The sequence below is a fragment of the Pipra filicauda genome, unplaced genomic scaffold (genome assembly GCF_003945595.2).
Source record: "Pipra filicauda isolate LSUMZ 115617 unplaced genomic scaffold, ASM394559v2 scaffold103_size3290846_pilon, whole genome shotgun sequence".
In the NCBI taxonomy this organism is placed as follows: domain Eukaryota; kingdom Metazoa; phylum Chordata; class Aves; order Passeriformes; family Pipridae; genus Pipra; species Pipra filicauda.
In genome coordinates, this window is record NW_024103474.1 from 1,059,328 (window position 1) to 1,074,374 (window position 15,047).

The 15,047-nt window shown below is 36.5% G+C and overlaps 1 protein-coding gene across 5 annotated transcripts in view; it reads right to left on the reverse strand.

Moving 5' to 3' along the window:
* The window catches only part of CACNA1D (calcium voltage-gated channel subunit alpha1 D), a 171,480-nt gene that overhangs the window by 109,095 nt on the left and 47,338 nt on the right, over positions 1–15,047 (reverse strand). The gene's annotated exons all lie outside the window — the stretch shown is intronic.

A 15,047-nucleotide genomic window follows, 5' to 3' on the forward strand; every position in this document is an offset into this window, starting at 1 on the left:
ATTAGGACCTACAGAGTTCTACCTAATAAGGAAGGTTAAGATGCCATTATCTCACACTAAGGATATTCAAAAAGTTTTAAGTTGTTTAACAGAGTGTTCACTTAATTTTAAACTGTCTTACAACTTTTTCATCTTAATGTAAAAGCTTACTTTGACTTATTCTTTCTTCCACATCACCACAGTTTCTTTAAATCACCCTATTATGCTCGAAGAAGTTTTAAGGTACTGTGTCACCACCTTGTATCATTGAAGCTCCAACTTCATATTTGTTTAAATTTTTTTTTAAATGTTATTTGTTTCTGCACTTTACCAACATTCTTACTTTAAGCAGAACTATACATTGAATCTCTTTTCCTAGCTAACTAGGTAATATTTTGGGGGCTTCTTCTCTCTACAGTATTAGCATACTTGATTTGGATAAATGGTAGAAGTCACTGCTACCAAAAGAGATCAGATGTCTGTTCTTCTTACCTTCAGACATAACCACTTTGTATAATACTTGGTTTAGTTACCTACTGCTACTCAAATATTACAGCCAAGAATAAAAGGCACAAAGTGGATGATTCATTTTTTGAACTTGTTCAGGAACACGTGATGTTGTTCACTTATCACAAGCAGTGTTAGGTACATGGACTGCCCAGTCAGGATTACAATCTTCTACTGTCATACATTCAAAGAGAGGACAGGCATAACACACAAAAGTACATGATCCCTATTTGTTACACATCCTGGCACCTTCATATACAACCAAATAGGAAACCAAGCCTTAACCATTTACAATTTAAAAAAAAGACCTTGATATTCTCACATGCAAGGTCTTTAACTTGGGAAGATAGATTTCTTTTCCTCCTGAAAAGGCCATTTAAGATGGTTACATATGGGATGTGATATATCCATAAACCTGACATTGGTGACCGAACAGATGCAGAGGCTTATCAATAAACTGTGTACTCCTCATCTATAATAAGCAGCACCCTGGGATCACTCTGACAGGTAAGGCTTTTTCCTGGATCTCATCTCCTGCTCAGCTCAGTCCTCTGCTCCTGCCTTTTTCCTCTCCTTGGAGCTCACTCCATGAACACTGTAACACTTCACCCAAGGCAGCTTCTCCTCAGCTACCTTACATTTTGTATGGGATCTTCCAGTACAGTGACACTGATGGACATCCTCCTTCTCCTCAAGCTTCCTAATATTGCCTTTAAAATTGTCTCTTCCATTTACCCATCAATTTATCACCAGTCAGCTACAACAACTACTGCTTAACAAGGGTGAAGTGGCCTGACAGAAGAAATGTGAATGGCTTGTGCACCAAAATCCATCAAACCTCTTTAGCTAGAGAGCACCACAGAGATTACAATAATATGGATTATCAGCATTCCTGAGAAACATACTCAAAAAATGCTTCAATACAAGCAAATCCTACCATGTACACATTCCACAATAACAGCTATTTTTGTCTCCCTGCATATAACAAAGTCTGCAGCTTGGATATAGAATGACAAATAATGTAAGACAACATAAGGAAGACAAAAATATTATAGTTGGCATTTGCTGTGGGCAAAATATATATCAAAACCATAGTAGTAAGAGAAAAAGTGAGACAAAAGATATATGTTTCACATATACAAGATTGTAATAGCTTCTTTACTCAAAAAGAACACAGGATACAGGACTGGATGGGGCCCCCTGGATCACCATGTCCAGTGTCCTATTTTACCTATAGGTAAACACGTAATTTAATTCCATTCATCAGCCTACCAGGTTCCACCCTAAAAAGCATCTTTGCCTTTCACAGTTCCCCCTCAAACAATGTTCTAATGCTCTTCTGCTCTTTGGGCTACACACCAGTCCTGATGCCAGCATAACCTAATGGCCACATACCCCTGCAGTTCATTTTAATGGGACAGTTCAAATCTAAACAACTCTACCCTATCACTTACCATCCATTTTTAAAAGGTAATATTGGTCTTGTTTCTGTTTATTTCATTTCTTTTATGGAAGCAGGAGTGTTTCTTATTTCCTAAACAGTACTGCAAACATTCTAATAAATCCACATGGAAGGTAGGACAATCTCATTTTTAAGCTGACTGGTGGGTTTAAGGTCAATGTGTGTCACTTGCCAGATGGACCACAAGAAACCTTGACAGCTGCACCAACAGAAGCCACATGACTCTCACCAAGGAAAAATGTGAAGTGCTGCACCTTAGGTTAAATAATCCCACACCAATATGGGCTGAGAAAGGACCTGGAAGTCACAGTGGGCATCAAGTTAAATATGTGCTCATTGTAAAACAAATTCCATACTGGGCTGTATTAGGAACAGTATGGTGAACAGACAGAGGGAAATTGTGATGCATCTCTGCTGAGTGCTGTGAGGCTGCAACACTTCTACAGTTTTGGGTCTCTTAGTTCAAAATGAGTGTTGAGAGTGTAGGTTCCAGAAAAGGAAAGATTTCCTCTCCAGCAAGGAGAATCTCCTCTCCATCCAGAGGACCCCAAAAGAAGAGCTAACAGCAGACTACAACTAGTACGAGGGGGATACAAAGACTATGAAGCCAAGTGATAACTGGCAGCATATGGGAAAATAAGGAGACACAGTCATAAGATGCAAGTTTGGAGGTTCACAGTACATTAAGAAAGTTTCTTTATCAGAAAGGTAGGGCAGAATGGGAACATGCAGGTTTAAAGCAGGAAGTTTTGAAGATGCAGCTATGCAATGGTACAGCTGAACTGATCTAATGCTGGCAACAGTCCTGCTAGGAGCCAAAGGAAAAGGTAACTTCCAAAGGTCTCTCAGGTAACAGTTGTGTAACTTCTGTCATTCTGATATGATTCTAATAATTCTTCCATGATCACAGGGAAAAGTAGGGATAGATTCAGGGCATGTACGACCACCTGCACCCACTGTGCATTCAATATCTAAAAGCTCCACATTTCACACAACTTTGAACACTGGGAAAGTTTTCCTTCCTTTCTGAAGAACGGAAATGTTTCCTTCCATCCTTGTTCCCTGTTGTAAAGCACATATGTGAACAGTTCCAGATTTTGCCCCTAGAAATATATATTCATAATGGGCACAAGATAGAATCAGGGACAATGCTATTAATGTAACCAACAGCACAAGAAAAAGATGCTTTGTAAAAGCAGCCACTGGGCAATCCCAGAGCCACAGTTCCTTGAAAATCTTGAGAAAAGAACACAGATATTTCTATACAGCTATACATCTACAACCAAAGAGGACTATTATTTTTTCAGTTTTTCATTTTTCCTTCCTTTGATGCTCTCACACGCTCAATTTTTTGATTGTTTTTTTTTCTAAATAACAACTTGTGTCTCCCACAGAGGCTAGATGAATGACTTGGCCCCATAGTTAACAATATTCCAAGTACAGGCTGTGCTTTCCTTACAGACTGTTTGGCTCTTTAATAAGCAGGCAGCCAACAGATGTTCTCACACAAACTGCAAAGTTAACAACCTGCTCACACTCAGGAAGGTTCTGGCAGTCCCTTCTCACACTTGGGTAATTTCTTGCCAGTCACCATGGACATCAATTTTTTTGCCTCTGCAACCCTGATACATCTGTAGGCCACACATCATCTTGTATGTCCAGAGCTTAATCAACTATTACTCAAGAGTAAATGAAATTTCATCCATCACATCATTTTCAGTATTACTGGAAGAGTTGTAGAGGTGGGGTTGCTAGGTAAAAATAAATATAAAACAGTAAAAGATAAATTCAAAATACAGACTGAAGGCTGCACTTCTAGCAGGTTGTGATGCACACGTTTATCTGCTTTATTTTCTTCACAGTGGAGAAATCCCTACGCTTATTATTTTGTTCAAATTAGTTGAGATCTTTAAGTGAATACTTTGTTGCATTAAAAGTGGAAGTAGAAATACTGAGAAAGAAGACAACAAAAAAAAAAGCAAAAAAAAAAGAAATACGTAAGACTGAGTACCTGTACAACTCAGTTTTTGTACAACAAAAACTGTATCAAAAGAAACTGAGAAGGCTGTTCGGTTCTAAGAAATTGCACAGATTGAAGTGCAAATAATTTCTAACATCTATTATTGTGTTTTATTCTATATTGCATCACAAAATTAGCAGAAAAAAAATCAGACAGATGTAAACCTAGAGAAGATACGAAGCACAAAAATATGTCTGCATTACAAAGGATCTAATCCTAAGGTTGTATAGATTTATAGTTGCTTGTTCACTGACTTGGTACCACACAAAGCTGGGTCATCTCTCCTCACAGGCAGCTGATTCCTGCAAGGCTGTCTAACACTTTTATTAATGTTGCTCAAAATCTTCAAGTCTCAGCAATCTTTTTCTGAATATATGATGCAACAGGACTGGTGAGATACAGTTCCTTTCTGATGGAGCCCAATGAGCTCCACTTTAATACTGATCATGGAGTACAAAACAAAGGCTACCCTTCCCCAGGCAGTTTAGGTGAAATCATTAGAATTTCATTTTCTCAAAAAAAAAAAAAATTAAAAAAAAAGCATTTGCTTTCTTATTTTAAGTAAATCAGCTTAGCAGAAACCCTGTTGCTCAGGAAATCTTTTTTCCCCCCACCCTGGCCAGATGGTGTACATTAGTCATCATTTATCTCCATATTTTCAAAATCTCTGAAAGAAATACGCAAAGCTACTGTTACATGTCAAAAGGTGATGCACTACAACTCTGCGCTTAACTTAAGATGCTTTACAAAATAATTGTTCCAAAATAATAAGTAATTAATTTGCAAAACTGTAATCTATTCTGCTATGTAATTAAGTCTTCCCATATTAATTTCTATTCCCTGGCATCAGAGATAGCAATTATTTCTTAACTGAGAAAATACATTTTTGCATCCAGAGTAATACACCTGTATCAGAGTAAAAACCTGCTTAGCAGAAAAAGTGGCTCCCTTTAAGCAAAGTAAACTTTACCGAGTTTAGACATAACACAAGATACTTCGACATCATTAATTTGAGAACAAAAAAAAAAAGAATCAATCATGAGCTATTTAATAAGTTGTGTGACCAATGTCTCAACAACATATAAAGCTGTTTATCTTTTTGACAAACAGCCATTCTGTCAAGTTCTGCCACTGGGAAAACGTAGCATCTGTAAGACAGAAAAGTAACTGAGTTCTGAATTTTAAAATATAATTATTTAATTTTTCACCTTGTGTACCTTTATTCCCATGAAAATCATCTGTGACCTGCACTGCAGTAAGAATGAAAAGAAAAAAAGGAAAGTAAACCTATTTATTCCCACATGTGAAAAGTCTTATAGTAGTTTCCCAATATAGAAAATGAAACAAACATGGAATCCATATACCTGGTAAAAAGAAATCCATATGCCTAGCTTAATTTCATCAACTTTAAAAACAGAAACAAAGTAATTTACTTCCAAGAATAGACGTGTAAATTACTCTCCATTTATGAGAAGAATTAGAATTATTTATCACTCAACAATTTGGTGAGAACAATTGGATTAACTATGTCTTTAGATACATAACAAACAAGGGAGGGAGAGTTCTAAAAACAGTATTTTAAGGATCTGTGTTCTGATCAATCCAATTAAATCACATTGTACCTTCCTGAGCAGTCCTGATCCACCAGAGGGAATGCAACTACTGGTCTCAGCTATGTCAGATGTCTGCACTTGGAAGTGCAGCTTTGCTTCCTGACAGTGCTCTGCAGCAACTTCAGAAAACAGAACCACGTACCCATCCCTACACTTTTTTAACACAGACACGGGCCAACAGACATTATTTCCATACTTCAAGTGCACGTGACATTTCAAGTACGTGAGACCCTTTTATGTCTGAATACATTGAATGCATGCAAAATCCAGGGCAAGTCTGGGCAGGAATTTGGCATTAGGCCCAGAAATATCTCCAGTCTCTTTATAGGACACCATCATATTACTGCTGATCCAGATGCTTTGGCAGTTTGGGACATCTGATGGCAAGGTTGAGGCTCGAAAGTCAAAACCAAATGCAAACTCCATATTTAGGAGTAGAAATAAGCAGGTGTTGCACAGCATAAACATTCTTACAACAGTTCTATATAAAACCAAAGGGATTTCACATTCCTGGTACCACTGCCACGCAACAAATCTCGCTCTCAGAATTTCCACTGTTTCCAAAGAGGACACAAAACCTTTTCATCTTTTTTGACCTGTGAAGTGACAATCACTTGGTATAGCCCCAATTAACAACAGTTCCATTCTCCAGATCTCAAGCAAAAAAGAACGTGCAATAAAACAACTCAAATACTGAGCACAGCAAACAAACAAAATGTATGTGCCAGCATTACGCTGAGCTGTAATTAAAATTAAGTGCAATTAAGTTTCTTAAAGTTGTTTTTCTTTTTTTTTTAATCAATGTAGTCTGAAGGAGCATTTTAACAACTTACATCACTGAAATAGTATCTTAACCTTCAAAGACAGTTTCAGGTAGCAGTAATGCCTTTACTTTCATCTGACAGACTCTGGTAGCCAGTGCTAGATGAATAAGCAGACCATGTTTAACACTGTGATAACTTCTTTCATTAGTTCCTGCAGTCACTTCCTCTAAATGCACAGTAGACCTGCATTTCATCTTTGAGTGTGATTGTTTACCATATTCCTAATCATGTATTTTCCACTTTACTTTGCAAGTAAGACAATAACAATGTCAACACCTCTGTTCCGTAAATAAGAGTTTGTACAGAAAAATGCTGCATCCAAAATTTGACAAATTTTCACATCAGTTACCAGGCATCTGTGTGGATTCATGCTGGTTTTGTTCATGTACAAGTTCTATTTAGTAAATATTAAGTAAGAATTTTCTGATTATAGCATTAAACAGAAAAAAATCCAAAGTTCTTTCGTATGTTTTCTCCTATGTTATATTTAGGCAGAACTCTACTCTCTGACAGGTAATACAGAATTTTGCTGAATAACACCTAAGTGAAAACAGCAGACATCCATTCTGTATGCACATTATTAAATCCACTATTTACACTCCCTTATACACCCTTACAGAGACACAGATAACCTTTCTGTTACTTATTGTTCTGGAGGAATGAGATAAATGCTGTGATTCTGAAAATTTACTCAAACTACTAAAACTGTAACAGACCCACCACAAATTTACCACGTACTTAAAATTTATCAACCCAGGGAAAATGAACTAATCACTTTGCACTGACTGCACACTTGCAAGGTGTGGAAGGCAAGCTGGAGAAATGCTGGCAGGTGGTGACACAAGAGCTCCAGCACTAAATCCATACAACTCCTATTGAAGACTGAGCACAGTGCCAAAGAATCTGAATTGCACAGCTGAGAGCAGGCCAAGTAAGCAATAAAGAATATAACTAGAACAGAATCCAATTTACTTGGGTGCCTTTCTGCCACCCTCTAATTCATGATATTCAGAAAAAATAAGGTCAGCACAATAAAGAAAGTAGAATAGAATATTTGGGTGTAGTGGTACATTGTCTCATAATTTTACCTTACACAGTTGACTAGAGTCAGTGTCAAGTGATGAATTAAACCTGCATCTAGTCATAAAACGGCATTAACATTAAACATATTTTGTTACTTGCTAGCAGTTTTATTTATTTATAAGACAGCAGGTTTTAGCTAAAAACCAAGGGGTGAGAATATTACTAGGTATCATGGAGTTTAGTCAACATCTTCAAGTTCTGAGAATTTAAAAATCAAGAGAATATTTTAATCCCTATAAATTCACTGTGAACATGCAGAAACCCATGAGTAGAGAACACACAGGAGCACTGACAGCAGTAAATCCTCTATGGAATATCTTTTTTTTACATATATGTTGGAGCTTGGAAAACTTTCAGATGTAACAAGACTAGTAACAAGTCTATTTTTTATGTTCCACGAGTGTTTTGTAGATATAGACTTTCCAGAACATTTTGGGAGAAACAAAGAAACAAGGGCAAAGTAGTTAGAAAACAAACAAACAAAACCAAACCAACTCCAAAAGTCAAAATAAATTGTTTTTCCTTCAAACAGAAAAACTCCAGACCAAAATCTCACCAATCAAATCAAACTATAATTAGTGCAGTTCAGCATTTCACTACGAAACATATAAGAAAAAATAATACTCCTGTGAGAGCTTTTCCACTTTTTTTTTTGACTAATCAGACTTCAAAAACATAGATACTGTTTATAAATTCTTTTAAAAATTCTCATAAACACTTAGCCAACCGATTCAGGTGATGCTGCAATAGCCTAGATTTAAACATATCCACTTTTCCTATGTTCACTTTCCAATAGTTTCCTAGTTTTCCAACCTGTGCACTTCCTTCTTTACCAATACAGTTCTCTAGTGTATAGGAGTGGCCCTCACATCAGTTATGGTCTGTCCCAACAAACAGCCTGTTTTCCAGGAGATCCTTCATGCAGGCATTCTCAGAGTCGCCCTGAAGGAATATGGCATCCCAGAGGAAAAGGAAGTGAAGACCAAAAAGGTAACATTTCTGTGGGTTAGGTACTCATTGACAGCTCTATAATGATCCAGTGCTGTTTTTCAAGAATGTCAAGGACTTTCTGAAAAAACAAAACAAAACAATAAAAAAACCAATATGGAGAACAGATTGGGTTTGTAGTTCTGTTCTGCACTGACAGTGTTGGCCAAGAAACAGAACAATGACATTCTTTGAGTAGGTGTTTTTGCCCAAGATTTATTCATCTGATTGCAAATCTAATTTTCACTTTCATTACAAAAGAACTGGGCAAATCTGATAGAGCAGTTTCATCACAATACTTTACTCATTAATCTGTCAGATATATGACTACAGAAGCTCTTTGCTTTTGTCAGACTAAAAACTATGCAATGATTTGTTAAAAATCGACCCAATGGGACAGTTTGTTTTTCTAAATACTTCTAGTAGAGTAGAAACTTCCATTATATAAGGATAAGTAATTTAGTTCAGTAGGGTTTGTTTGGGGGGTTTTTATTACCATGGAAAAGGTTTAAAAAATCCTCATGAGTAAGGCTTTCAAAAACTCAAACACACCACACCTACCCTATGTCCTGGTCTGACTTTGAGGTGAATACAAAGGGAGTGCATGGTTAGGCCTGTTATTTTATTGGAGGTTTTCTAATCATCCTGCTCAGGTTTTAAATGACAGAGCCCTGGACCAGTGGCCAACCAATATCCTACACTTGTGGTCTTACTACTGCCCCTTGAAAACCAACAAGACTGAGAACATTTTCTTCAGCCCTCTGCTTTTGGAGAGCAGTCAACTGCTATGACCAGGGCTGGGTCTTCTGTATCAGGACTGGCTACAGAATTAAAGTATTATAAAAAAAAAACAACAACAACAAGGGCTTTTAGAAGTACTAGAGGATGTGAATCCCTTATATCAGTAACAACGTTAAGAATTCTGATCAGAGAAATCTGTATGGAGTTCCTACTTTCTTGTTTAATACATCCTAACATCAGATGATATGATGTGGATATGACAACTCTATACTGAAGAGAAGGTACACTTGGTAAATAAGTTTCAGTGTGAAATATCTAATGCCTTTCTGGGAACAACATGCCACATGCTCTATTATCTCTTTGGAATTATTTTCTTCTAGAAAGAATTTCTTAACTCCACAGATACACTTTCATTTACTCTATATTTTTTAGTAGGCAAAATTGCACTAAAACCCACTGAAAAAAATCTAGGAAGACTGTATTATTTATAAGCAGACAACCTGCCAGATCATTAGGAGTCATAAACTACAGAAGTGTTGACAGTAACGATGCCAATGAAATACATTTTCCACTGAAGGAGCAGGCAGGATAGAACACTCCTCGTAGACATTGTTCAGAACAGAAATGTAAGGAACCAAAAACATGCATTTATCCAAACTGACAGGAGAATGGTCTACAATAGCCATGAAAATGTTAAAGCACAACTTTATCCTTGATTGTCTCAGTTTGCTGAACAAATTCTTCCTAGTACTTTTTCTTCTCCTGTGGTTGTTTTTCAACCAAATGGTTGAAGTGTCTATTTAATAAAAATTTTATTCAACAGCGAAAAATCAAAGCTTTTCCACTGACAGAAGACTTTGTTTTGAAAGAACGTCTTATAGGAAATTCCAGATATGCAAAATTTCATGTGGCTGTAGAAACTGATATTTCCCTGCAGCAATAAAATGCAGGGAGATTCCCATTTTGTGTGCCCATTAAGTATTTGGATAACTGTGAAAGGGAAGATTTCTACAGTTCTTCCAACTTGAACAGAAGGCTCAATGAACATGGAGACATTTTCATTACACATCTGAGGGTCAGATTGCTCTGGTTGTTCCATAACAAAGAAAATGCAGATTTGTAGAGAAAAAAACAAGGAGAAATGTGCTCTTCTGCCATGACAGGGTTCAACAGAAGCCCTTTGCTCCATTGCAAAGAGAGCACATGAAGAGATACTAAGAAGTGGAATAGCTCTTTATAAGCATAGAGGAGCTCCAAGAAAAACTCAAAAATAGCACAGCTAAACCACTGATTTGTACCCAGTCCACAAACAAGACCCATGCTTTAACTTCATATATACCTTTAATTTCATACACCTGCTTTAATTTCAGCCATGTTCAGGTACAAGACCGATCCACTCTTCTGAAAATTCATTTAAAAAAATTAAAATATTTAGCTTATAGTTCTAGTAATAGCACCACTATGAAGCCTTACTCTTTTCTTCCTTCTACTCATGACAGAACAGTGTTCAACCGAAGTAACACTAAATGCACTAATTTTGAAATACTACTGATATACATTGCTAAGGTATCAGGAAAACTTGCCACAGTAAAAGCAAAACTGAATAAAGTAAAAAAAAAAAAAAAAAAAGTTTTGTTCACTTCCTGTGATCTGCAGATCAAACCTTACTGGTAAAAACCTTCCACTTCTGATAGAAAGGAAGACATGAGTCTGCTTGCCCTGAAGCCAAATTTCTGTCTTCTCTACAGATGAATCTGTTTTCATACTACCCTGTGGAATGTTAAGAACATTATTTAGGGTCCCTTCAGTGCCTGCTACAATTACAATTCCAGAGTCTGCAAACGCCTCTAAGTGCATCTTTATAATTTCAAAGTTGCAACACAAAATCATTTCCTTCCTCTCATTCCCATACCATTTGGCATCCCAGGGGATGTATTTAAGTTTTGAACGTCTTATTTCATTTTCCGCTTCTGCAAACAGAACATTTGATCAGGAAGATTATTTTGTTATTATTCCCATCTGAACTGCATCTAAGCCTGTTTTAATTTATTCCCTTATCTGGAATATCAGTTCTGATTTCCAGAGAACTCACTGTCCACATCAATATATTCAGTATTCTGTCACTGTTTCAAGTTCATTTCCGTTATCATTATAAGACAGTTTGAGAATACCAACACCTGCTTTTTCTCCACCTATAAAACTGCTTTACAGATGATTTAGAATGTCATAATCCCTGTGACTTTTCTCCCAACTATTCAGTGGGACAGGCCCTAAAGAATATTTTAAAACTATATTCTTGAAAGTAATTACATGAAATGAGCTGTTATCTCTCTATTGGAAATATTAGGCTTTTTCCTCTTAAGAACCGAAGTCTCTACTACTCTCAAGTAGGTAAGAGAAAACCTGTTATATTAATCAGATAAAAATCAGAGACCAAGAGCCAAACCCAAAAAATTAATTTTTCCTCTCTTTCACTTACATGTACAGAATTTAACATACATTTACCAAAGCTGACAGAATCATCAAGGTTGGAAGAGACCTTCAAGATCATCTGGTTCAACCATCAACCCACCACCACCACAACCACACTTCAACCATATCCCCAAGTGCCACATCCAGAGAATTCTTGAACACTTGCAGAGATGGTGATTCCATCAACCACCCTGGGCAGCCTGTTCTAATGCCTGACCATTCTTTCAGTGATTTGAACCTTCCCTGGTACAATTATAAGGCCATTTCCTATTGTCCTTTCTTCTGAGACATGACAGAGGAGAACAATCTCCTCGCAGGTTGTTGTATGGAGTGATAAGGTCCCTCAGAGACTCCTTTTCTCCAGGCTAAACAACATCAGCTGCTCCTCACAGGATTTTCTAGACCCTTCATCAGCTTTGTTGCCTTTCTCTGGACACACTCCAGGCACCTCAATCTCCCTTTTGAAGTGAGGGGCCCAAAACGAAACACAGGATTTGAGGGAATCTGACTGCCTAAGTGAGGATATTTCACAGCCAGAATAGCTGATTTGAAAATTCTATTAGTCTCCCACTGTTTCAGTGATTTGAAGCAAGCTCTAAAAATTATATTATTCTACTCTAAGTATTAGTAAGTAAAACAACTAAAATACAAATCTTTGTACCTTAATTGCCTGGGGAGTTGCCAACATATGGAAGTCAGTTTATACTGCATATTGGTTTTCATAACACCCATTGAAACATTTACAAATATTTTCGCAAACCACTATTAGAGCATTGAACGGCCAGTGAAAATACTGGAAAAAATGAGGTTTGAAAATTAGTCCTTAACACAGGATGAAGACTAACAGGAATTTAGACTCCACAGTCTTAATTCAGAATCACTTTGGAATCAGCAACCACCGTTTTTCTTCCTCTTTCATTAACTAGCAGTTTTACATCACGAATTTTCTAGTGTGATTCCAACACCAGTCCCTTGAATTTGAAAAGGGGGTCTTCATCTCTGCAGAAAAAATGCCCAATACTCTGCAAATCGAGTCCTCAAAGTGAAACAAAATGCTTTAATTAAAGCTATTTCTTTTGCTTAGTGCTATTTCTAATTTATGGTTTGCCAAAGGCACTGTTTTACTCATGTTTCGATGGAATACTTAGCACAGCGTGAAATAGATGGCATCTCCTCTGTAGCAAAAGTGAAAGGTTGACTTCTGCCCTGGGCATCTTTTATTTTCTGTGAAAGCTTAGAGGAAGAAACTCAAGCATGATAATTGAACCTTGAAGGAAAAAGTACTGACATGATAAGAACTGCTTCTGTCAAGTGATAAATATCCTGTGCTGTGATATATTTAATTTGTAAGAATAAATGCATAATGTTAATAAAGATTAGAAGACAGTTACACCATAAAAAAATAATAGGACACATTGGACATGCTGATAGCTAGTAAACCCCACTTACACTTCCAAGTAAAGGTGCAGGTTACTATCTGACAAAAATAAAAGGGATAATTCATCTAACCTTTTAAAAAAGATAATTCAGCATTTACATTTATTATACATGGCATATTAAAAAGGTGGTTTCCATATTCTTCAGTGCCCAAGGCCTAAACCTGAAAGTGCCAATGGAAATAACAAGTGATGTAACAGAAGTGTGTAAAACCCTAGGCAACAATATGTCAGAGTCAGAATCCAGCGCTTTTGCTCAAGTGACACACACACACTTGCACTCTGAGGTTTTGCCTTTTTTTCCTTTGGTTCAAGCTCCCACAGCAGCAGACTCCTAGTGAGGTGTGTCAGAACCAATGTAGCTGAATGTAGTTCACTGTAATTGAAAGTAATTCGTGCTGTCACATTTACTGTAACGAGAGGTCACATCTCCAGGGCCATAAATGTTGTTCACATTAATCGTAACTGACACCTTCCTCCTCCTTCAGGGAAATTCAGCCATATTACATGGCTTAGTTCACATCCTTTTGAAGCATCTGAACTTCTTTATGTTTGGCTGGTTTTGTGGCTTGTTTTGGATTTATTGTTTTTTTGTGGGGTTTTTTTTTAAGATAAAAAGAGGCAAAAATACCAGCAACAAATTCAGCCTTGTACATGGTGAACAAGTCACCTCACAGAAAAGTATGTAACAACTGTCATAATTACCCTGATTTAGTAATCCCACAGATTACTAAAAATTATGATCTAAAATCTGACTGTTCTGGAAACAAAACCAGTTTTTAAATTATAAATACATAGAGGCCATATTCAAAAGCAGTTAGTAAAATGCAACATACTTTGTAACTACCAACTGGACTATATACATTAATTTCTTACTAATGCCTAAATATATTGAGACTTAGGAAACAACGTACTTATTTTGGAACATTTAAAGTCTGTATTAACAATACCAAGGAATGAACCTCTATTCTCAACATGACTATATATTTCAAACCTGGTATTTCAACTATGACAGCATTTCCTTTTTAAATATTAACCAGTTATTTGTTTTCTTATAGCATATAAGACTAAATCCTAATCATAATTAACAGAATGTACACCAAGTGACAAGCTTTAAATCTGCATGCTTAGTTTATCCTGGACATAGAGTTAAAAGATGAAAGGTGCCAAAGAAGGAAAAGTGGAATGTAAAAACAGTGGCAAGAGTACCATGTGCTTGTTGACCAGAGAATAATCTTTGTTTCTTAGTTTCGTTTTGGTTGGGTTGACCAAGAATCTGAGTTTTCTCCTTGAAAAGTTAAGCACCTGAGCCACAACTAACAAGTGGCACCTTAGCTCAGATTTAAAAGCTTAAGTTTGGGGGTTTTTTTCAAACAGATTCTTATGGGAATGCAAAATGTAAATTTTCATTTATTCACAACAACAGTAGATAATATTTGTTATACAAAGGTTCACTGATGACTCAGAATTTTGTATTAAAACACTGAAAAACAGAAAAACAGGAATACAAAAACAGTTTCATTTCTACAATAAACTAAAATAATGCTGTTTTTTGAAAGGCAGATTAGCCTTAAAGTTACAATTATTTAAATAGGATCATAGCTCCACAAGAAAAATCAGTTGCTTGATTTCCTCTAGTACAGATCAGTAATGATACCACCGAAATCAGACAAAGTATATGAGTATATGCATTTTTTGTGAACCAAGGCTGAAAGGCTCCAAACTCACTATCACAGAATACAACTCTTCAGGCATAAGTAAAAGTGATTATTTTAGAGATCTACTTCTTCTGTTGTCTGACAATGACATTTAGTTTTGGTGAGGCATCCAGCAATTGTGCTATTTCTACAGTAGTATTTGGTGTAGAGATATATAAAACATTGCAATGGTCCCTGCAGTGAAAGTTTGCTGAAAGACTCAGTC